Source organism: Capricornis sumatraensis, chromosome 1 (genome assembly GCF_032405125.1).
Source record: "Capricornis sumatraensis isolate serow.1 chromosome 1, serow.2, whole genome shotgun sequence".
NCBI lineage: Eukaryota > Metazoa > Chordata > Mammalia > Artiodactyla > Bovidae > Capricornis > Capricornis sumatraensis.
The window spans coordinates 88,195,656-88,218,990 of NC_091069.1; positions in this window are offsets into that span (position 1 = coordinate 88,195,656).

Below are 23,335 nucleotides of genomic sequence, written 5' to 3' on the forward strand. Positions count from 1 at the left end.
AATTTGATGATTTCAAGTTATTATGATCATAAGTCCAAAATCTAAATGAAAAGTAATGTCAACAACAAAAGATAAGTCATAATAGAGTTAAAAAAAATTTTTTTGCCCCAGTGCCAAGAATATGGATGTGAATAAACACTTGGTTGATTGACTTTTCTTCCACATGTCTTTAAGTCACATGACCATAACACTGTCTATCATGTTAAATAATGAAAATGTACTTTAATGGAAAAGGCATAATAACTAGGGATTTGAAATCCAGGACTAGAACCTTCATTCTCCCTGGTCTAAAGGTAGAACTTTAAAAATGTCACTTAACTTTGTCTTATCTTTAATCAAATGATAGTAATGTTACCTGTATCGAAGTAACAGAAACTGGGCATGTATGAAAAAATTTAAGCTATTGAGAAAAGTACTTGATACATTCCATGTAATAAAACATTAATCAGAGTGACTCCATTTGGCTTTAGAAGAGTCCATTCTATTTTATGGCATTTGCTTCATTCATTTTTTTTCCCCTGAGAAAATGAGAGATTTATTACCTCTTACATCTTTATACCACAGCAAAAGGTTGTTTTTATTTATTATATTCTATATGTACTTATTTGTACCCAATCTTGCTCATAAAGGACAAAAATGCCTCATTTCATCAAAATAACTACCAACATTTGAGAACTTACTACTGGCCAGAAACTTTAAAAACTTTGTTTTGAATCCTTAGTACAGCTACATGAGATAAGTAATATTTCCATTTTACAAATCAGAGAGGTGGAGTACACAAATATTAAGTAAGTTTTTAGGTCAGACTGAAGTTAATTTCAAGGAAGGGCACGAGAATTATAAGGCCAACTTGTCTACACAACATATTAGGAAATTTTCAGTGAAGGCAAGTTGTGCTGTCAAGATTGTCTTTGTAGGCCCACTGGTTGCAACCTAAAGTCATCTGAATTATCTTTTAGAGAGGGTACTAAGTAAAAATATGAAATAAGCAATGAGACATATACTTCTGAAGTTCATATAAGAAGAATGAATTGGAGATGTAGTAATTGGTCACCAGACTTTCAACTCTCTTGCACTCATGCGTGCTAAGTCACTTTAGTTGTGTCTGACTCTTTGAGACCCTATGGACTGCCAGTCTCCCCAGTCCATGGGATTCTCCAGGCAAGATACTGGAGTGGGTTGCCTTGCCCTCCTACAGGGAGCCTTCCTGAACTGGGGATTGAACCCATGTCTCTTATGTCTTCTGCATTGGCATGCTGGTTCTTTTCCACTAGTGCTACCTGGGAAGACCTAAAACTCTCTTACTTCCTTTGAAAACAGAAAACAAACATATTTTTCCCAAACAGTTTTTAGGAAATGTATAAGTATAAAATGTGGAGAAATATATTAGAAATAAGTTATTTAGCAAATCTGATCTTAACCAAATATAAACCTTACATAAACCAAAATTTCATTTACCCATTTAAACTTCATTAAGATTTATATTTTATATCTTAATGACCATGCCTCAGATCATGAACTCCTTATAGCCAAATTCAGAATTAAATTGAAGAAAGTAGCAAAAACCACTAGACCATTTAAGTTAGACTTAATTCAAATCCCTTCAGATTATACAGTGAAAGTGATGGATAGATTCAAGGGATTAGATCTGATAGAGTGCCAGAAGAACTATGAACAGAGGTTCAGGACATTGTACAGAAGGCAGTGATCAAGACCATCCACAAGAAAAAGAAATGCAACAACCTTCTCAGGTTGTCTGAGGAGGCCTTACATATAGCTGAAAAAAGAAGAGGCTAAAGGCAAAGGAGAAAAAGAAAGATACACCCATTTGAATGCAGAGTTCTAAAGAATAGAAAGGAGAGATAAGAAAGCCTTCTTCAGTGATCAATGCAAAGAAATAGAGGAAAACAACAGAATGGGAAAGACTAGAGATCTCTTCAAGAAAATTAGAGATACCAGGGAAACATTTCATGCAAAGATGGGCTCAATAAAGGGCAGAAATGGTATGGACCTAACAGAAACATAAAATATTAAGAAGAAATGGCAAGAATACACAGAACTGTACAAAAAAGATCTTCACGACCCATATAATCATGATGGTGTGATCACTCACCTAGAGACGGACATCCTGGAGTCCAAAGTCAAGTGGGCCTTAGGAAGCAGCACTATGAACAAAATTATTGTAAGTTATGGAATTCCACTTAAGCTATTTCAAATTCTAAAAGATGATGCTGTGAAAGTGCTGCACACAATATGCCAGCAAACTTGGAAAACTGCAGTAGCCACAGGACTGGAAAAGGTCAGTTTCATTCCAGTCCCATAGAAAGGCAATACCAAAGAATGTATTGTAAAAACTACTGTACAATTGCACTAAATTCACACACTAGCAAAGTAATGCTCAAAATAGTCCAAGCAAGGCTTCAACAGTACATGAACCAAGAAATTCCAGATGTTCAAGCTGGATTTAGAAAAGGCAGAGGAATCAGAGATCAAATTGCCATCATCCACTGGATCATTGAAAAAGCAAGAGAGTTCCAGAAAACCATCTACTTCTGCTTTATTGACTATGCCAAAGCCTTTGACTGTATGGATCACAACAACTTTGGGAAATTCTTAAAAGAGATGGGAATACCAGACCACCTGACCTGCCTCCTGAGAAATCAGTATGCATGTCAAGAAGCAACAGTTAGAACTGGATATGGAACAATGGACTGGTTCAAATCGGGAAACGGTATGTCAAGGCTGTATATTGTCACCCTGCTTATTTAACTTATATGCAGAGTACATTGTGTGAAATGCCAAGCTAGATGAAGCACAAGCTGGAATCAAGATTGCAGAGAGAAATATCAATAACCTCAGATATGGAGATGACTCCACCCTTATGGAAGAAAGTGAAGTGGAACTAAAGAGCCTCTTGATGAAAGAGGAGAGTGAAAAGGTTGGCTTAAAACTCAACATTCAAAAAACTAAGATCATGGCATCTGGTCCCATCACTTCATGGTACGTAGATGCGGAAACAATGGCAACAGTGACAGACTTTAATTTTTGTGCTCCAAAATCACTGTAGATATGACTGCAGCCATGAAATTAAAAGATGCTTGCTCCTTGGAAGAAAATCTATGATCAACCTAGACAGTGTATTGAAAAGCAGAGACATTATTTTGCCATCAAAGGTCCATCTAATCAAAGCTATGGTTTTTCCAGTAGTCATGTATGGACATGAGAGTTGAACTATAAAGAAAACTGAGCACCAAAGAAATGATGCTTTTGATCTGCAGCGTTGGAGAAGACTCTTGAGAGTTCCTTGGACTGCAAGGGACTGCAGTATCCAACCAGTCCATCCTAAAGGAAATCAGCCCTGAATATTCATTGGAAGGACTGATGCTGAAGCTGAAGCTCCAATACTTTGGCCACTTGATGTGAAGAACTGACTCATTTTAAAAACCTTGATGCTGGGAAAGATTGAATGCAGGAGGAGAAGGGGAGGACAGAGAATGAGATGGTTGAATGGCATCACTGACGTGATGGACATAAATTGCAGCAAGCTCTGGGAGTTGGTGATGGACAGGGAAGCCTGGCATGGTGTAATCCTTGGGGTTGCAAAGAGTTAGACATGACTGAGCGGCTGAACTGAACTAAAGTTTATGTACTCAAAATGGGAAATTGAAAAAATAAGTAGAAAAAAGTCCCTTTAAAGTTAGGAAATTTCATGTCCTTGTTGAGCTATGCCTGCAAAATAACTAAAAAGCTATTTATAGTGCCTTTACCAAAGGGGAGGGCAGAGGATGAGATGGCTGGATGGCATCACTGACTCGATGGACATGAGTTTGAGTGAACTCTGCGAGTTGGTGATGGACAGGGAGGCCTGGCATGCTGCAGTTCATGGGGTCACAAAGAGTTGGACACGACTGAGCGACTGAACTGAACTGAACTGTTACAAACATCTCCCCAAATAACATTACATCACAGGAAAAGAGTGGAAGCTGCTATCATGTCTGACTCTGTGACAGCATGGACTGTAGCCCACTAGGCTCCTTCGTCCATGAAATTTTTCAGGCAAAAATATTGGAGTGGTTTGCCATTCCCTTTTCCAGGAGATCTTCCCAACCCAGGCATGTAACCAGCGTCTTTTGTTTCTCCTGCTTCAGCACATGGATTCTTTAACCATCTGAGCCACCAGATCCCATAGATGTAAATAAAATGTTGACATTTATCACTTTGCCTTAAGGAAGACAATATGAATGGTTACATAAAATAGTTTACTGTTATTTTGTCTACCCTGACATAAATATCTCAAACTATTATATGTCCTTTAGCTTCTTTCCCTTTCGCTTCTAAAGGCAAAGGAGAAAAGGAAAGGTATACCCATTTGAATGTAGAGTAATAATAGCAAGGAGAGATAAAAAAGCCTTCCTCAGTGAACAGTGCAAAGAAATAGAGGAAAACAATAGAATGGGAAAGACAAGAGATCTCTTCAAGAAAATTAGAGATACCAAGGGACTATTTCATTCAAAAGTGGTCACAATAAAGGACAGAAGTGGTATGGACCTGACAGAAGTAGAAGTTATTAAGAAGAGGTATTTTGGGATGACCTTGGGGAATAGGATGGGGAGGGAGCTGAAGGAGGTGGGATTCTGGATGGGGAACACATGTGAGCCTATGGCTGATTCATGTCAATGTATGGCAAAAACCGCTACAATATTGCAAAGTAATTAGCCCCCAATAAAAATAAATAAATAAATTTTAAAAAAGAAGATGTGGCAAGAATACACAGGAGAACAATAGAAAAAATATCTTCATGACCCAGATAACCATGATGGTGCAATCTCTCACCTAGAGCCAGACATCCTAGAATGCAAAATGGAGTGGGCCTTAGGAAGCATCACTATAAACAAAGCTAGTGGAGGTGATGGAATTCCAGTTGAGCTATTTCAAGTACTAAAAGATGATTCTGTGAAAGTGCTACACTCAATACACCAGCGAATTTGGAAAATTTAGCAGTGGCCACGGGACTGGAAAAGGTCAGTTTTCATTCCAAGCCCAAAGGAAGGCAATGCCAAAGAATGTTTGAACTACTGCACAATTGCACTCATCTCACATGCTAGCAAAGTAACGCTCAAAATTCTCCAAGCCAGGCTTCAACAGTAGGTGAACCATGAACTTCCAGATGTCCCAGCTGAAATTAGAAAAAGCAGAGGAACAAGATATCAAATTGCTCAAATCCGTTGGATGATGAAAAAAGCAAGAGAGTTCCAGAAAACCATCTACTTATGGTTCATTGACTACCCCAAAGCCTTTGACTATGTGGATCACAACAGACTTAAAATAGATAGGAATACCATAGCACCTGACCTGCCTCCTGAGAAATATGTGTGCAGGTCAAAAAACAACAGTTAGAACTGGACATGGAACAACAGACTTTCCAAATCAGGAAAGGCTTACATCAAGGCTGTATATTGTCACCCTGCTTATTTAACTTATAGGCAGAGTGCATCATGTGAAATGCCAGGCTGGATGAAGCACAAGCTGGAATCAAGATTGCTGGGAGAAATATCAATAACTTCAGATATGCAGATGAGACCATCCTTATTGCAGAAAGTGAAGAAGAACTAAAGAGCCTCTTGATGAAAGTGAAAGAGGAGAGTGAAAGCATTGGCTTAAAACTCAACATTCAGAAAACTAAGTTCATGGCATTCAGTCCCATCACTTCATGGCAAATAGATGGGGAAACAGTGGAAACAGTGACAGACTTTAGTTTTTGGGGCTCCAAAATCCCTGCAGATGGTGACTGCAACCATGAAATTAAAAGACACTTGCTCCTTGGAAGATAAGCTATGACCAACCTAGACAGCATATTAAAAAGCAGACTCTACTTTACCAACAAAGGTCCATCTAGTCAAAACTATGGCTTTTCCAGTAATCATGTATGGATGTGAGAGTTGGACTATAAAGAAAGCTGAGCACCAAAGAACTGATGCTTTTGAACTGTGGTGTTGGAGAAGACACTTGAGAATCTCTTGGACTACAAAGAGATCCAACCAATCCATCCTAAAGGAAATCAGTCCGGAATATTCATTGAAAGGACTGATGCTGAAGCTGAAACTCCAACACTTTGGCCACCATGATGCCAGGAATGATTGAAGGCAGGAGGAGAAGGGAGGACAGAGGATGAAATGGTTGGATGGCATCACCGACGCGATCGACATGAATTTGAGCAACCTCCAGGAGTTGGTGATGGACAGGGAAGCCTGTTGTGCTGCAGTTCATGGGGGTCACAAAGAGACACCACTGAGTGACTGGCCTGAACTGATTAACTTTCCTGTTGATTTACTGGCACTGACCACACTAATCTTCTCTATTGATATTTTCCCTGTGAATTTCTTCTTGAACTGTGTGTTTGATTTCTAACTTCACAATGCTGTATAATCAAGCACATTTGAAATCATTTAAAATTTGAGATCAGACTGAGGTGTAAAACATGCTATTGAAAAGAATCATGAGATGGCATGATGTGAGCTATGTATGCCTATTTTCAGTAATATATTCCTACTCACCTTTCCCACTGAATAAGAAAGGATAATTAATTATTCTGAATATTCACTCTCATTGTATAACTCTATTCAAAGAACTTTAGTTGCTTCATTTTCTTAATCTATCTGAAGATATGTTACATTACTTTCTAACTATTTTCTTTTGGCATATTGAAACTGACTATGAGTTTTTCATTCAATTATAATCTCAAGGAGGACCTGTATCTTATTTACCTAACATAGTAGACAATGAATACTGAAATTTTCTGTTTTTCCTCAAATTCATCAAAACCTTTTTAGGTCAAGTTCAAATATTATCTACTATTTCAAGCTATTTTAGTTTCATTTTTGATTTTTGTGTATTCACCTTGGGATTTCATTTATTCTTATAGCTTCTCTAATTTATGTACAATATATCTTATATCTTTGGGAGATTATAAATTTCTTGTTGGTAAGAACTCCATCATCTTTTTGCATATCCCAGAGTAGTGTATATCCCAGTGTAGTGCAATGTGCCTAGTGCCTGTATGCTCAGTTGCTCTGTTGTGTCCGACACTTGTGACCCCATGGATGGTAGCCTACCAGGCTCCAGTGTCTACGGAATTTTCCAAGGAAGAGTACTGGAGCAGATTGCCATTTCACACTCCAGGGGATCTTCCTAACCCAGGAATTGAACCTGTGTCTCCTGCATTGGTAGGTGGATTCTTTACCACTGAGCTTCCTGGGAAGTCCCAATCATGTACCTAGTAGGTATTAAACAAATATTTGATAAATTTAACTGAAAGTAAATATTTCCTTTACACTCACAGATATAAAAATATGACCATGTAAGTTGCCTGATTTAATCTCCTTTAGTATCTCTCCTCTGCTGTTGAATTTCAGTTCAGTTCAGTTCAGTTCAATTGTTCAGTCATGTCTGACTCTGCAGCATGCCAGCCCTCCCTGTCCATCACCAACTCCTGGAGCCTACTCAAACTCAAGTCCATTAAGTCAGTGATGCCATTCAACCACTTCTCCTCCTGCCTTCAATCATTCCTAGCATCAGGGTTTCTTTCAATGAGTCACTACTTCCCATCAAGTGGCCAAAGTATTGGAGTTTCAGCTTCAGCATCAGTCCTTCCAATGGGTATTCAGGACTGATTTCCTTTAGGATGGACTAGTTGGATCTCCTTGCAGTCCAAGGGGCTCTCAATAGCCTTCTCCAACACCACAGTTGAAAAGCATCAATTCTTCAGCATTCAGCTTTCTTTATAGTCCAACTCTCACATCCATACATGATAACTGGAAAAACCATAGTTTTGAATAAATGGACCTTTGTTGGTAAAGTAATGTTTCTGCTTTTTAATACACTGTCTAATTTAGTCATAGCTTATCTTCCAAGGAGCAAGTGTCTTTTAATTTCATGACTGAAGTCACCATCTACAGTGATTTTGGAGCAATCCCAAAATAAAGTCTATAACTGTTTCCACTGTTTCCCCATCTATTTGCCATGAAGTGATGGTACCAGATGCCATGATCTTAGTTTTCTGAATGTTGAGATTTAAGCCAACTTTTTCACTCTCCTCTTTCACTTTCATCAAGAGGCTCTTTAGTTCTTTGCTTTCTGCCATAAGGGTGGTGTCATCTGCATATCTGAGGTTATCGATATTACTACTGGCAATCTTGATTCCAGCTTGTGCTTCATCCAGTCCAGCATTTCTCATGATGTACTCTGCATATAAGTTAAATAAGCAGGGTGACAATATACAGCCTTGAGATAAGCTTTTCCTGATTTGTAACCAGTCTTTTGTTCCATATCGAGTTCTAACTGTTCCTTCTTGACCTGCATACAGATTTCTCAGGAGGCAGGTCAGGTATTCCCATCTCTTTAAGAATTTTCCACAGTTTTGTTGCAATCCGCACAGTCAAAGTCTTTGGAATTGTCAATAAAGCAGAAGTAGATGCTTCTCTGGAACTTTTTTGCTTTTTCAATGATCCAACTTATGTTGGCAATTTGATGTCTTGTTCCTCTGCCTTTTCTAAATCCAGCTTGAACATCTGGAAGTTCACGGTTCACGTACTATTGAAGCCTGGCTTGGAGAACTTTGATCATTACTAACATGTGAGATGAGTGCAATTATGCAGTAGTTTGAGCATTTTTTGGCATTGCCTTTCTTTGGGATTGGAATGAAAACTGACCTTTTCCAGTCCTGTGGCCTTTGCTGAGTTTTCCAAAGTTGCTGGTTTATTGAATACAGTACTTTCACAGCATTATCTTTTAGTACTTGAAATAGCTCAACTAGAATTTCATCACCTCCACTAGCTTTGTTTATAGTGATGCTTCCTAAGGCCCACTTGACTTTGCATTCCAGGATATCTGGCTCTAGGTGAGTGATCATACCATGGTTATTATCTGGGTCATAAAGATGTTTTTTAGTATAGTTCTTCTGTGTATTCTTCCCACCTCTTATTAATATCTTCTACTTCTGTTAGGTCCGTACCATTTCAGTCCTTTATTGTGCCCACTTTGCATGAAATACTCCCTTAGTATTTCTAATTTTCTTGAAGTGAGCTCTATTCTAGTTGCACTCTGTTATTAGTTCTAATCCCTTGAATCTATTTCTCACTTCTACTGTATAATCATAAGGGATTTGATTAAGGTCATAACTGAATGGTCTAGTGGTTTTACCTACTCTCTTCAATATAAGTCTGAATTTGGCAATAAGGAGTTCATGATTTGAGCCACAGTCAGCTCCCAGTCTTGTTTTTGCTGACTGTATAGAGCTTCTCCATCTTTGATTGCAAAGAATATAATCCTTCTGATTTCGGTATTGACCATCTGGTGATGTCCATGTGTAGTGTCTTTTCTTGTGTTGATGGAAGAGGGTGTTTGCTGTGACCAGTGCATTCTCTTGGCAAAACTCTATTAGCCTTTTGCTGTTGACTTTAGCTAGCTTTATTCCATGTGAAGAGACACAACAATAGGTTTTGTAATTTAGTTGATTTTGTCATATTTTAGGTATATTTTGGTAGTAATGGGAACACCAGATGTTAATATTATCCTTACTGTGTGACAGGGTTGTTGAAGTTGAAATTATGGCTTAAATGGAAATGAATCTTACACTGTAAAGTGACGTCTAAACATCACGTATTGTGATTGGCAGACCCACATTCTATATCAATACTGTGTCACTTTTTGAGTTACCCTCAATTTGGAGCCAGTGAGGTGTGAAACAAGGTATCACATCCCTTGTGTATGAGTGTGGACTGTTATTTCTTAATTCCTACCACTTCAAATGTGGATTGGTAACTCTTGTGAAGGACAGGAATGCCTGCTTGTGCTGTAGTATATGAGGTTCCAGAGTCAGACACAACTGGGCAACTGAATAGCTCACTAATAGAGCTTCTCTGGTAACTCAGTGGTAAAGAATCCATCCGCAGTGCTGGAGATATGGACTTGATCCCTGGGTTGGGAAGATCCCTTGAAGAGGGAAATGGCAACTCACTCCAGTATTCTTGCTTGGACAATCCCATGCACAGAGGTGCCTGGCAGGCTCCATGAGGTCGCAAAAGAGTCAAACTCCACTTGGCGACTAAACAACAATGAAACACACTAATAAGCAGAAAAATGAGATTATTTCTCTCAGTAACCATCCACTGCCCTTTAAAACAAAGAGTTATAATTGATTTTCTCTGGTTTCTCAGCAGTAGCTAGCAGAAATAAAAATAATATTGCTGACCTTCACAATGTTACACAACCTGTGAAATTAAATGAGGATGATAAAAAAAGAGGAAAACAAAGAGTTTTCATAGTTCTGTAGAAATCAGGAAAATTGGGTAAATATTTTTAAGCGTGAGGTGACATGACAAAATAGAAGATTTGCCATCTTTTAGTCTTTTTTTTTTTTTTACTATGACCCACTTAATAAAAAAGCTCTAGGTACATGGGTTCAAACAAATAAGAATTATTTTTCCTGTTGATTACAATATGTTTATAATCAGCAAATAGATGAAAATACTTTCACTAGCAGCAGACATCTGTTCACCTAAAAATCTATGTCATTTGGGGATGGGGTTAATTATGTACTGACAAATATTATGTCAATATTAATGTAACTTTATGATCTTGAAACCCTATAAATGCACTACCTTAGTGCTCCTTGTCAATACGGAAGAATAATTAGAGTTAACAGTAATCTCTTCAGTGACTCCAAAGTGGCCACTCGCAAAGCTGATAATCTTTAAAAAAAACAACTGTCCAACATGCCCCTCCTAATGAAAACTCATACACACAAAAAAAGCTGTTCAAATATCACACAATTAAAGGATTCTCATGGAGATTTAGCAGTTGATTCAGTCTACATAGACACTATTTGTTCTTTACATTAAAAAAATCAATTTCAAATTTCTCTTCTTTTAAGGGTTCTCTATTTTGTTTAACCTATTTTCTTTCAGACTGCAGGTGTGGCATGCCCTCTTATTCAGAGCAGTTTTATTTCTAAATTCATGTGACAATTTTTTAGATCACTACCTATTTTTCTCTGTAAAGCAGCTGTTGCACAGCAGTACCAGCTTCTTGAAGAAGGTTAATGGTATCTTGTTGACATAATGGCAGTTATGCCCTATATGAAATGGAGCAAAGTGACAATATGTAATGTGTTCATTCTTTGTCACTTAGAGTTATACAACATTAAGGAGACACTGAAGGTGTTAAGGTAGCATAGACTTTTAATTATCTGGTTCAGTGTTTCCATTGCAAAAGATACTGAGACTATGAAAAGCACTTAGTCATTAGAAAGTGTTGTAAGTTTATGATTTATTCATAGATGACATTCAGACTATCTAAATGTTAAAACTTCTTTGCCTAATTAGCACAAGAATTTTGAGAAAAATCTTTATTTGACTATAATAAATATTATATTAGGTTTGCTTATTATTTCCACCTGTGAATGTAAAAGCTAAGGACAAAAATATGTGTGCCTAGGGTTGGAAAACTGAAAACCTAACCAATGAACAAATGATTAATCATAATTTAAAATTCATTCTAGTGAAACTTCAGCTTGTTCTTGTTACTTTTCTGACTTTCCTGGTAAATTTTGAATAGAGGAGTGTGGATACCATTCATTTCTACGCATTCAGAACTTAATGCAGTACCAGAATATTATCAGTAGAGAAAAGCGATCTTCCTATCTTTTATTTATCTAAGATATTTCAGGGAGCCATTCTAAAAGGCATCTGAAAAGGCCATTTCAAAAAGTACCCAAAAAACTGATAATTTCTTTATGGTGTACAATTAAATGTTCACCATATTTAATGCTCACAGGGAACTTGCATTTTTTTTTTTTTTCAGATTGGTACCAGTCATTGTTTCTCCATGACTAATATAATAATGTACCTAAATGAGAAAATAGAAGAATATTGCCAAAAAGTTAAATTAGATTATCTAATTTCTTCTGGGACAACTGCCATCAATAGCCATCAAATTAAACATGGGCTTCTTTATGTACCATCAACTGCCATCAATTTAAACAAGGGCTTCTTAATATAATAAACCATTGTAAGCATGTATTGACAAAGATTATAGTTTGAGAGATATGTGAGAATACTTATTTTAGAGTCAGATGATTTCACTCCTTTTCTTTTAATTTAAATTTCATTTCTGAGGCCTAATTATTAAAATATTTGTGATGGAAAAATAGTGTGTTAAATAATTAGAAGCCATAAATCGCAATTTATCACAAGACAACTGTTTTAGGTAGTATATATAGAACAAAAATAAAAAACCTACTAAAGAGATTTCGTATCTTTTCTTCAGTTTTAAAAATTGATCAAGGACCTATTATTTGAACTTTTGTCTGCTAAATTCTGAGCACTGAGGAAAGAAGGAGTGAAGAATAATTAGGACAAGTCCCTTGACTATAAAAGGAATTTATCACTTGCTTATAAAGGAGTGAGAGATGAGGACATGCTTCTGGTTTGTTTAATATGGATGTAATTGGGAAAAAGATGATAAAGTGTTATTTTTGTGCCTAGATATAGTAAGGCACACTTGAGGGTGGTTTCAGGAAAACTAGGCATAGAGAAAAAAAAAAAAAAAATCCTAGAACTTGTCCCAAAGGCATAATTCTTAGCACAACATCCTGATGTAGTACCTCTTGAGGTAAAAATACTTGTGAGAATTTAAATAGAGTAGCAGAATGCACAGATATCAAAGAACTAAATGTATTGTATTACAATGAAATCCATAGTCTCAATTTTTGAGTACGAAGGGCACTACACATTCTCAAGATATGTCCTTTGACTAAACAGACAAAACCAAGTTACTCAGTAGGATTCATACAATGCATTTATTTACACTTGAAAGATAGTTTTACTGGGGACACAATTCCAGGATAGCAGTTATTTTTCTCTCAGCACTTCTGCCAGTCTAATCGTCTTTCCTTTGTAACTGATCCTTTTTTTTTTTTTCATTTGGGCTGATTGAATCCTCTTAGAAGACTCTGCAGTTCTGCTAGAATTTGCTTAGGTATGAATTTCTAATTATTATGCATAGAATATAACATGATTTACATATTTATAGATTTAAGTGTTTCATTGGCTTTGAAAACTTCTCAACCTGTATCTTCTAGTATTGCCTGTCCTCTAACCACTCTACTCTTTTTCTTGGACTGTGATTAGGTGTCTAGATCTTCTTAGTCTGTACTTCATATCATTCAAAACTTGCTGTCATACTTTGACTCTATCTATGGTGCTACATTTTTGTTAATTTCTTTAGTGCTAAGTTTCAGTTCAGTAATTCTCCCTTTAGTTGTATTAATCTGATGCTTAAAGTTACTCTTTAAATGAAAATAATTTTAAACTTTGAAATTCAATGACTTTTTTCATCTTCCCAGTCAAATTAATAATCACTTCTTGCTTTCTCATAGTGTGATTTGATTATTTACTTTTTAGCATTTCATTCATTGTTATTTGCACACCATAACTACAGTGTTTGAGTATTCTGAATCTGACTATATACTTACCATACAGTGAGTTTTAGCTTTCCTATGTTTTAATGTTGCTAAGTAGCATCCTTTCATCTAGAAGAACTTTATTCAGCATTTCTTATAAGGCAGATCTAGTAATGATGAACTCTTTTAGCTTTTGTTTGAGAAAGTCTGTCTTTCCTTCATTTATAAAGGAAAGCTTTGCCAGGTGTGGTATTCTTGGTTGGCAGGTTTTCTTTTTTGTGTGTTTGTTTGTTATTTTAAAATTAGTTTTTATATATCTCATTTTCTCCTGGCCTGCAAGTTTTTTGCTGAAGAATTTACTTATAGCCTTATGGGGGTATCATTATGTGTGATGAGTCACTTGTATTTTGATGCTTTCCAAATGATTTTATATTCTCTTCCTGGTAATTTGAACATTAAGATTTGTTCTTTCCTCTTATTCTCAATCATGGTGACTTGTTTCTTGTGGGTTTCTTTTTGGCACTGAGTTAATATTTCTTGATCTTAATCTTATTGGTCCATGTATTTTTTTTTTCCAAAAAGGATTTTCCTTTGTTTCTGCTGGAAACTAAGTTGTACTTAGCTTTGATGTTAGATTGTGTTCCTCAGGAAATAGATTCACAAATGGAGATTTGGAAATAAGAAGTTGGTATTGACATGTTGTTGAGGACAAAACCTGTGAGGAAGAGAGGGAAGCAGGATTGGGCAGAGAGAGAAGTTGAACAGTGATGCAGTTTTGGCATATACTCCAGCTCATCCCACTGTGTTTGGAGAACATGTAAAAGAGCAACACAAAGTAAAACAACTTTATGTGATGCAATTTTTCTACATTAATAAAATTGAATCTCCAATCATGTAAAAATTTGAACATTTTTCTAAAATTCAACATAACATTCAATTCTAAATTGTTCTGCGGTTCTTTTATATGTATTGTCTGCCTGCATAACACTGGTTAAACAAATTCTTTTTTATTGTTGTTGTTATTTTTTTGAAATATTGCTTTGAACACCTAGCTGAGTATGGACAATTAGGAAAAAATAGATGCCTTGGGAGATTATTAGCAGGACCAAACTAGGCAAATTGCTAAGTCCCTCCCTTCTTAAGACCAAGGCTAATTGAACTTTGGTCTTTAGATGTCTCAAAAATCCAACATGCTATGATATCACCTTTTTAGAAAATAGGAAATGAAAAATAATCTTGCAGTGTGTCACCTTGTTTTATGAAAATAACTTTGCCTTCAACATTATTTTTATATACAGGAGACCCTCAAAAAGGTACACTTGGAAAAATGAGAATCCTCATATATAGTTATGAATAAAAACTAATGCATAACCCTTTGAATCTCAGTGTTAGCTTCCTGTAGCTGCATTGTAACTATAAATTGAATTTATTTCTAATTGTCCTGTATAGATACTAGCTTCAGGGTAACACCATATATCAATGTGACTTCTTGTCTCCTTATTTGGGCATTTTCAAACTAGGCTATTTCCTTATGGAAGAACTTGACTCTGTGGAAAGTTAGCATTCATCATAATGGGTAAGCCCCTTAGTCTGAATACTCTACTAGCTACCATGGATTTAGCATTCATTATCCTATTTATTTGTCTTACCTTAATGGCAGTCATCAAAGGGTGAACATTATTCTTATTTATACCCATTTTACAGCTAAAGAAGCCCAAGGTCACACAGAAATAAAACTGCCAGAGTTTGAACCTCAGTCTGTCTGTATCTCTCTAGCATTTATTAGATGGCTATGTTGTGTCTGGTGTTGCACTCGTATATTTGCATTATTTATTCATTAAACTGATTCATTCATGCAACCATTACTGAACTCCTGCTCAGAGATTGTTTTAGGCACTAGAGATGCAACAGTGAGAAAAAAATAAAGTCCCAACTTACATGAGTTTAAGAGATGGAAAGCAATTATTCAGATGAGTATTTACTGTGCCAGTAATGATTAAAGTCATGAATAAAAGTAAAGCAAGGAATTAAAGACGTCTCAAAAATTCTCAGCAAATCAGAAAGCATCTTTATTTCTTAGAGTCAAGACACTGAGAAATCAAATACCTTGTCCAGTATTAATCAGAGCTTGTAAATGACCAATAAGATTGGATTCTTTCTTTTTTTTGGATTTTATTTTATTATTTTTAATTTTATTTTTAATCGGAGGATAATTACTTTACAATAGTGTGTTAATATCTGCGATACACAGCAGGAATAAGCAATAGGCATACATAAGTCTCCTCCCTCTTGAACCTCCATCACACCACCCTCTCCATCCCATCCCTCCAGGTAGGTAGATCGGATTCTTTGACTGCCTATTTCCAGAATCTCTGACCTTTGCACTATTATGCTCATTCTATATTTCCCATCTTATACCTCTCTGATTCCTTTGTGTTTCTTCAGTCCTCTTCAAAATTTCCACTCCTACAAAGATTTGTCCCCTTTCTTCCCTACCAAGAGTGCTTGAAGGTAAAATATTTCCCTGTGAACCAGTGTAGTTGCTCAGTTTTGTCCAACTCTTTGTGATCCCATGGACTGTAGCCTACCATGGTCCTCCATTCATGGAATTTTCCAGGCAAGAATACTGAAGTGGGTTGCCATTTCATTCTCCAGAGGATTTTCCTGACTCAGGGATTGAACCCAGGTCTTCCACATTGCAGGCAGATGCTTTACCATCTGAGCTATCTATTTCCTTTGGAAGAGTACAAAAAAGAGCTTGCAAAAGAGGGACAGCTCAGAACTAACCCAGTATGAAGAATAATTCAGTAGCATGGCAAGCTTGTTTCAAAATGTCTACCACCCACTGCCAATATTTTCCTCTTCCTTGAGTTCTCATGATGCCCATGACTGCTTAAAGTGAAGTGAAGTGAAATTGCTCAGTCGTGTCTGACTCTTTGCGACCCCATGGAATGTAGCCTACCACCCTTCTCCATCCATAGGATTTTCCAGCCAAGAGCACTGGAGTGGGTTGCCATTTCCTTCTCCAGAGGATCTGCCTGACCCAGGAATCGAACCTGGGTCTCCCGCATAGTAGGCAGACGCTTTACCGTCTGAGCCACCAAGGAAGTCCTTGACAGCTTAGGGAACTACCTATTCATCTCTTTGTGTTTCTCTTTTCTTATCCTGTGCAGGCTACAGCCCGTGGGGTCACAAAGAGTTGGGCATGACTTAGTGACTAAACAGCAATAGCAACAACTCCTTTCGAAGCTGTTTCAGAAAATAACAAAATTATTAAATTTATAGTATTATCATGTGAAAGGGCTTAATTCCATAAGACTCCAAGATAGACTAAATTTTTAGAGTTGACTTTAGGGTTCATCATCTGAGTTGATACCTAAGGAGATTCCTTCAAGACATATAGGGAAGCTACAATTTTGTCAGGAAATGATTATTTATCTAATGCGATAACAATATAAGTATCATTGGCTTCTGTGGGATTACTGAGTGAAAAATATTTTAACCAATAATATCAATATGTTCTTTCATATATTAATTTGGTTTTTACCTGTACTTTTCTTCCCTGAAATGTCCTATTGTCCACATAGTAAATTTGTCTAATACTTCAAGAGTGAATACAGATTAAATAATCCTTCTCTATACATCTAAAGACTTTTGAACTTAGTTCTGTCACAGAACTATAGAATGTATCACTCTGTATTGTAATGACTGTTTTAGTTATGAGTTCCTTTTAAGTCTACACACATACAATGACTAACCTAAACTATACCTTCAATAGTAGAATAGAATTTTGAAAAAATTGTGTAAGATTTTTCTTTCTCTATATCCATGGGAGATTTATTTTTATTTCTGCTTTTAAACATTTTGAAATGAATTTATTTATTTTAATTGGAGGCTAATTACTTTACAATATTGTGGTGGTTTTGCCATACACGACATGAATCGTCATGAGTGTACCTGTGTTCCCCATCCTGAACCCCCCTCCCACTCCCCATCCCATCCCTCAGGGTCATCCCAATGCACCAGCCCCTGTCTCATGCATCAAACCTCGATTGGCGATTTGTTTCACATATGATATTATACATGTTTCAGTGCCATTCTCCCAAATCATCCCACCCTCGCTCTCTCCCACAGAGTCCAAAAGACTGTTCTATACATCTGTGTCTCTTTTGCTGTCTTGCATATAGGGTCATCATTACCATCTTTCTAAATTCCATATATATGTGTTAGTATACTGTATGTATGGATATGAGAGTTGGACTGTGAAGAAGGCTGAGCACCGAAGAATTGATGCTTTTGAACTGTGGTGTTGGAGGACTCTTGAGAGTCCCTTAGACTGCAAGGAGATACAACTGGTCCGTTCTGAAGGAGATTGGCCCTGGGATTTCTTTAGAGGGAATGATGCTGAAGCTGAAACTCCGGTACTTTGGCCACCTCATGCCAAGAGTTGACTCATTGGAAAGGACTCTGATGCTGGGAGGGATTGGGGGCAGGAGGAGAAGGAGACAACAGAGGATGAGATGGCTGGATGGCCTCACTGACTTGATGAACATGAGTCTGAGTGAACTCTGGGAGTTGATGATGGACAGGGAGGCCTGGCATGCTGCGATTCATGGGATCACAAAGAGTCAGACATGACTGAACGACTGAACTGAACTGACTGATACTGTATTGGTGTTTTTCTTTCTGGCTTACTTCACTCTGTATAATAGGCTACAGTTTCATCCACCTTATTAGAACTGATTCGAATGTATTCTTTTTAATGGCTGAGTAATATTCCATTATGTGTATGTACCACAGGTTCCTTATCCATTTGTCTGCTGATGGACATCTAGGTTGCTTCCATGTCCTGGCTATTATAAACAGTGCTATGATGAAAACTGGGATACATGTGTCTCTTTCAATTCTCGTTTCCTCGGTGTGTATGCTCAGCAGTGGGATTTCGGGGTCATATTGTAGTTCTATTTCCAGTTTTTTAAGGAATCTCCACACTGTTCTCCATAGTGGCTGTACTAGTTTGCATTCCCACCAACAGTGTAAAAGGGTTCCCTTTTCTCTACACCCTCTCCAGCATTTATTGCTTGGAGACTTTTGGATAGCAATCATTCTGACTGGCGTGAGGTGGTACCTCATTGTGGTTTTGATTTGCATTTCTCTGATAATGAGTGATGTTGATCATCTTTTAATGTGTTTGTTAGCCATCTGTATGTCTTTTTTGGAGACATGTCTGTTTAGTTCTTTGACCCACTTTTTGATTGGGTCGTTTATTTTTCTGGAATTGAGCTGCATAAGTTGCTTGTATATTTTTGAGATTAGTTGTTTGTCAGTTGCTTCATTTGCTATTATTTTCTCCCATTCTGAAGGCTGTCTTTTCACCTTACTTGTAGTTTCTTTTGTTGTGCAGAAGCTTTTAATTTTAATTATGTCCCACTTGTTTATTTTTGCTTTTATTTCCAATATTCTGGGAAGTGGGTCATAGAGGATCCTGCTGTAATTTATGTTGGAGAGTGTTTTGCCTATGTTCTCCTCTAGGAGTTTTGTTGTTTCTGGTCTTACATTTAGATTTTTAATCCATTTTGAGTTTTTTTTTGTTTGTGTGAATGGTGTTAGAAAATGTTCTGCTGCTGCTGCTGCTAAGTCACTTCAGTCGTGTCCGACTCTGTGCAACCCCATAGACATCAGCCCACCAGGCTCCCCCGTCTCTGGGATTCTCCAGGCAAGAACACTGGAGTGAGTTGCCATTTCCTTCTCCAATGCATGAAAGTGAAAAGTGAAAGTGAAGTCGCTCAGTTGTGTCCAACTCTTAGCGATCCCATGGACTGTGTAGCCCACCAGTCTCCTCCATCCATGGGATTTTCCAGGCAAGAGTGCTGGAGTGGGGTGCCATTGCCTTCTCCAGAAAGTGTTCTAGTTTCTTTCTTTTACAAGTGGTTGACCAGTTTTTCCAGCACCACTTGTTAGAGAGATTGTCTTTCCTCTATTGTATATTCTTGCCTCCTTTGTCAAAGGTAAGGTGTCCATAGGTGCGTGGATTTATCTCTTGGCTTTCTAATTTTTTCCACTGATCTATATTTCTGTCTTAGTGCCAGTACCATACTGTGTTGATGACTGTGGCTTTGTAGTAGAGACTGAAGTCAGGCAGGTTGATTCCTCCAGCTCCATTCTTCTTTCTCAAGATTGCTTTGGCTATTCGAGGCTTTTTGTATTTCATACAAATTGTGAAATTATTTGTTCTAGTTCTGTGAAAAATATCGTTGGTATCTTGATAGGGATTGCATTGAATCTATAGATTGCTTTGGGTAGTATACTCATTTTCACTATCTTGATTCTTCCAGTCGACGAACATGGTCTATTTCTCCATCTATTAGTGTCCTCTTTGATTTCTTTCACTAGTGTTTTATAGTTTTCTATATATAGGTCTTTTGTTTCTTCAGGTAGATATATTCCTAAGCATTTTATTCTTTTTGTTGCAATGGTAAATGGAATTGTTTCCTTAGTTTTTCTTTCTGTTTTCTCATTGTTAGTGTACAGGAATTCAAGAGATTTCTCTGTGTTAATTTTATATCCTGCAACTTTGCTATATTCACTGATTATCTCTAGTAATTTTCTGGTGCAATCTTTAGGGTTTTCTATGCAGAGGATCATGTCATCTGCCAACAGTGAGAGTTTTATTTCTTTTCCAATCTGGATTCCTTTTATTTCTTTTTCTGCTCTGATTTCTACGACCAATACTTCAAAACTATGTTGAATGTAGTGATGAGAGTGGGCACCGTTGTCTTGTTCCTGACTTTAGGGGAAATGCTTTCAATTTTTCACCATTGAGGATAATGTTTGCTGTGGGTTTGTCATATATAGCTTTTATTGTGTTGAGGTATGTTCCTTCTATTCCTGCTTTCTGGAGGGTTTTTTTTTTTTTTTAATTTTTATTTTTGTTTATCCTAAATGGATGTTTAATTTTGTCAAGGCTTTCTCTGCATCTATTGATATAATCATATGGTTTTTATCTTTCAGTTTGTTGATGTGGTGTATTACATTGATTGATTTGCAGATATTGAAGAATCCTTGCATCCCTGGGATAAAGCCCATTTGGTCATGATGTATGATCTTTTTAATATGTTGTTGGATTCTGTTTGCTAGAATTTTGTTAAGGATTTTTGCATCTATGTTCATCAGTGATATTGGCCTGTAGTTTGTGTGTGTGTGTGTGTGTGTGTGTGTGTGTGTGTGTGTGTGTGTGTGGCATCTTTGGTTTTGATATTAAGGTGATGGTGGTCTCATAGAATGAGTTTAGAAGTTTACTTTCCTCTGCAACTTTCTGGAAGAGTTTTAATAGGATAGGTGTTAGCTCTTCTCTTAATTTTTGGTAGAATTCAGCTGTGAAGCTGTCTGGTCCTGGGCTTTTTTTTTTTTTTTTTTTTTTGCTGCAAGATTTCTGATTACAGTTTCAATTTCCATGCTTGGATGTTTCTGTTAAGATTTTCTATTTCTTCCTGGTTCAGTTTTGGAAAGCTGTACTTCTCTAAGAATTTGTCCATTTGTCCATTTTATTGGCATATAGTTGCTGATAGTAGCCTCTTATGATGCTTTTAAACTTAGGTTTAACTTTTTTTTTAAACAATAGTAGCAATTATATTCTTTTCTCTACATGATGCTAAATTTTCTCATATTGGTAGGCACCTTAGGAATTTAGTCAAATTTTAACATTTATGAAACACTATTTACATTAAAACATTGTTTATAAAGATGTATATGTGGCTTCCAATTTTTAATATCTCATTAATGAAATCAGAAAACTGAAAATACTCATTTTCCTAAAGAAAAATACTTATTCCTCTGAAGGACTTTGAGCAGTACTTTACTGTTATCAATGATGCCATCTGTTTTCAGACTCATTCCTTGAAGCAAGAATTATGTTTTAATAAGCCATTTTTAACCATGTGCAAATGAGAAAGCTATAAATTTCAAAATAGATTGATTACTTACACTTCTTTTACTGATTATTAGGAGCATCAGATTTGATACCAAGTGATGTTACAAAATAATTTATGTCTGTTTCAGAATCTGAATGGAAAGTATAGACCCATGTATTGATTTTTTTTTTTACTAATTCCTTCTGGGAAATATGATACTTTACAGGTGTATACATATGGTTCTTTTGAATTTCTTGAGCTTTTTCAATATGTTTGTGGTCTTGACAATACTTTATTTTGGGAGATTTATGAATTCCCCTGAATTAGCGACTTCCCTTTCACTTTTCACTTTCATGCACTGGAGAAGGAAATGGCAACCCACTCCAGTATTCTTGCCTGGAGAATCCCAGGGGCGGGAGAGCCTGATGGGCTGCCATCTATGTGGCTGCACAGAGTTGGACATGACTGAAGAGACTTAGCAGCAGCAGGAGCAGCAGCACAAGTACTTTACTGAAATTAATATTTTAGGTTGGATGAAGATCAGTGACTGATTTAACTTCCCCTCAGACCCAAGGCTTTTCAGGATTGTTGTTCAGTCCCAAAGTCGTGACTGACTCTGCGATGCTATCGACTATAGCATGCCAGACTCTGTCCTTCACTATTTCCTGGAGTTTGTTCTAATTCTTTGCCATTGAGTCAGTGATACTGTCTAACCGTCTCATCCTCTCTATTGTCCTCTTCTCCATTTGCCTTCAGTTTTTCCGAGGATCAGGATCTTTTCCAATGAGTTGGCTGTTCGCATCAGGTGACCAAAGTATTGGAGTGTCAGTTTCAACATCAGTCCTTTTAATAAATATTCAGAGTTGATTTCCTTTAAGATTGGCTAGTTTGATCTCCTTGCAGTTCAAGGGACGCTCAAGAGTCTTCTCCAGCACCACAATTCAAAAGCATCAATTCCTTGTCACTCAGTCTTCTTTATGGTTCAACTCTCACATCTGTAAAGGACTACTTGAAATATCATAGCTTTGACTACATGGATTTTGGTGGCAAACGATGTCTCTGCTTTTTAATACATTGGCTAGGTGGGTCACATCTTTCCTTCCAAGGAACCAGCACCTTTTAATTTGATGGCTGCAGTCTCCATCTCCAGTGATTTTGGAGCCCAAGAAAATAAAATTTCTCACTGCTTCTGCTTTTCCATTTCTGTTTGTCGTGAAGTGATGGGACCAGATGCCATGATCTTAGTTTTCTTTTTTTTTTTTTAATGTTGAGTTTCAAGCAAGTTTTTTTCACCCTTCTCTTTCATTTTCATTAAGAGGCTCTTTAGTTCCTTTTCATTGTGCCATTAAATGGTATCATGTGCATATCTGAGGTTGTTGATATTTCTCCCTACAGTCTTGATTCTAGGTTGTGCTTCATCCAGCCTGGCATCTCACATGATGTACTCTGCATATAAGTTAAATAAGCAGGGTGAAAATATACAGCCTTGAAGGACTCCTTTCCCAATTTTGAACTAGTTCATTGATCCAAGTACAGTTCAAGCTGTTGCTTCTTGACCAGCTTATAGGTTTCTCAAAAGACAGGTATGGTGGTCTGGTCCTCCTGTCCAAGAATTGTTCACAGTTTGTTGTGATCCACACAGTCTATGGCATTAGCACAGTAAATGAAACAGAAATCAATGTTTTTATGGGACTCCCTTGCTTTATTCATGATCCAGTGAATCTTGGAAATTGATCTCTTGTTTGTCTGCCTCTTCAAAACTCAGCTTGTACGTCTGGAAGTTCTTGATTCACATGCTGCTGAAGCCTTCTTGAAGGATTTTCAGCATCATCTTGCTAGCATGTGAAATGAGTGCAATTGTGTGGTAGTACGAACATTCTTTGGCGTTGCCTTTCTTTGGGATTAGAATCAAATCTGATCTTTTCCAGTCCTGTGGCTACTGCTGATTTACCAAATTTGTTCACAT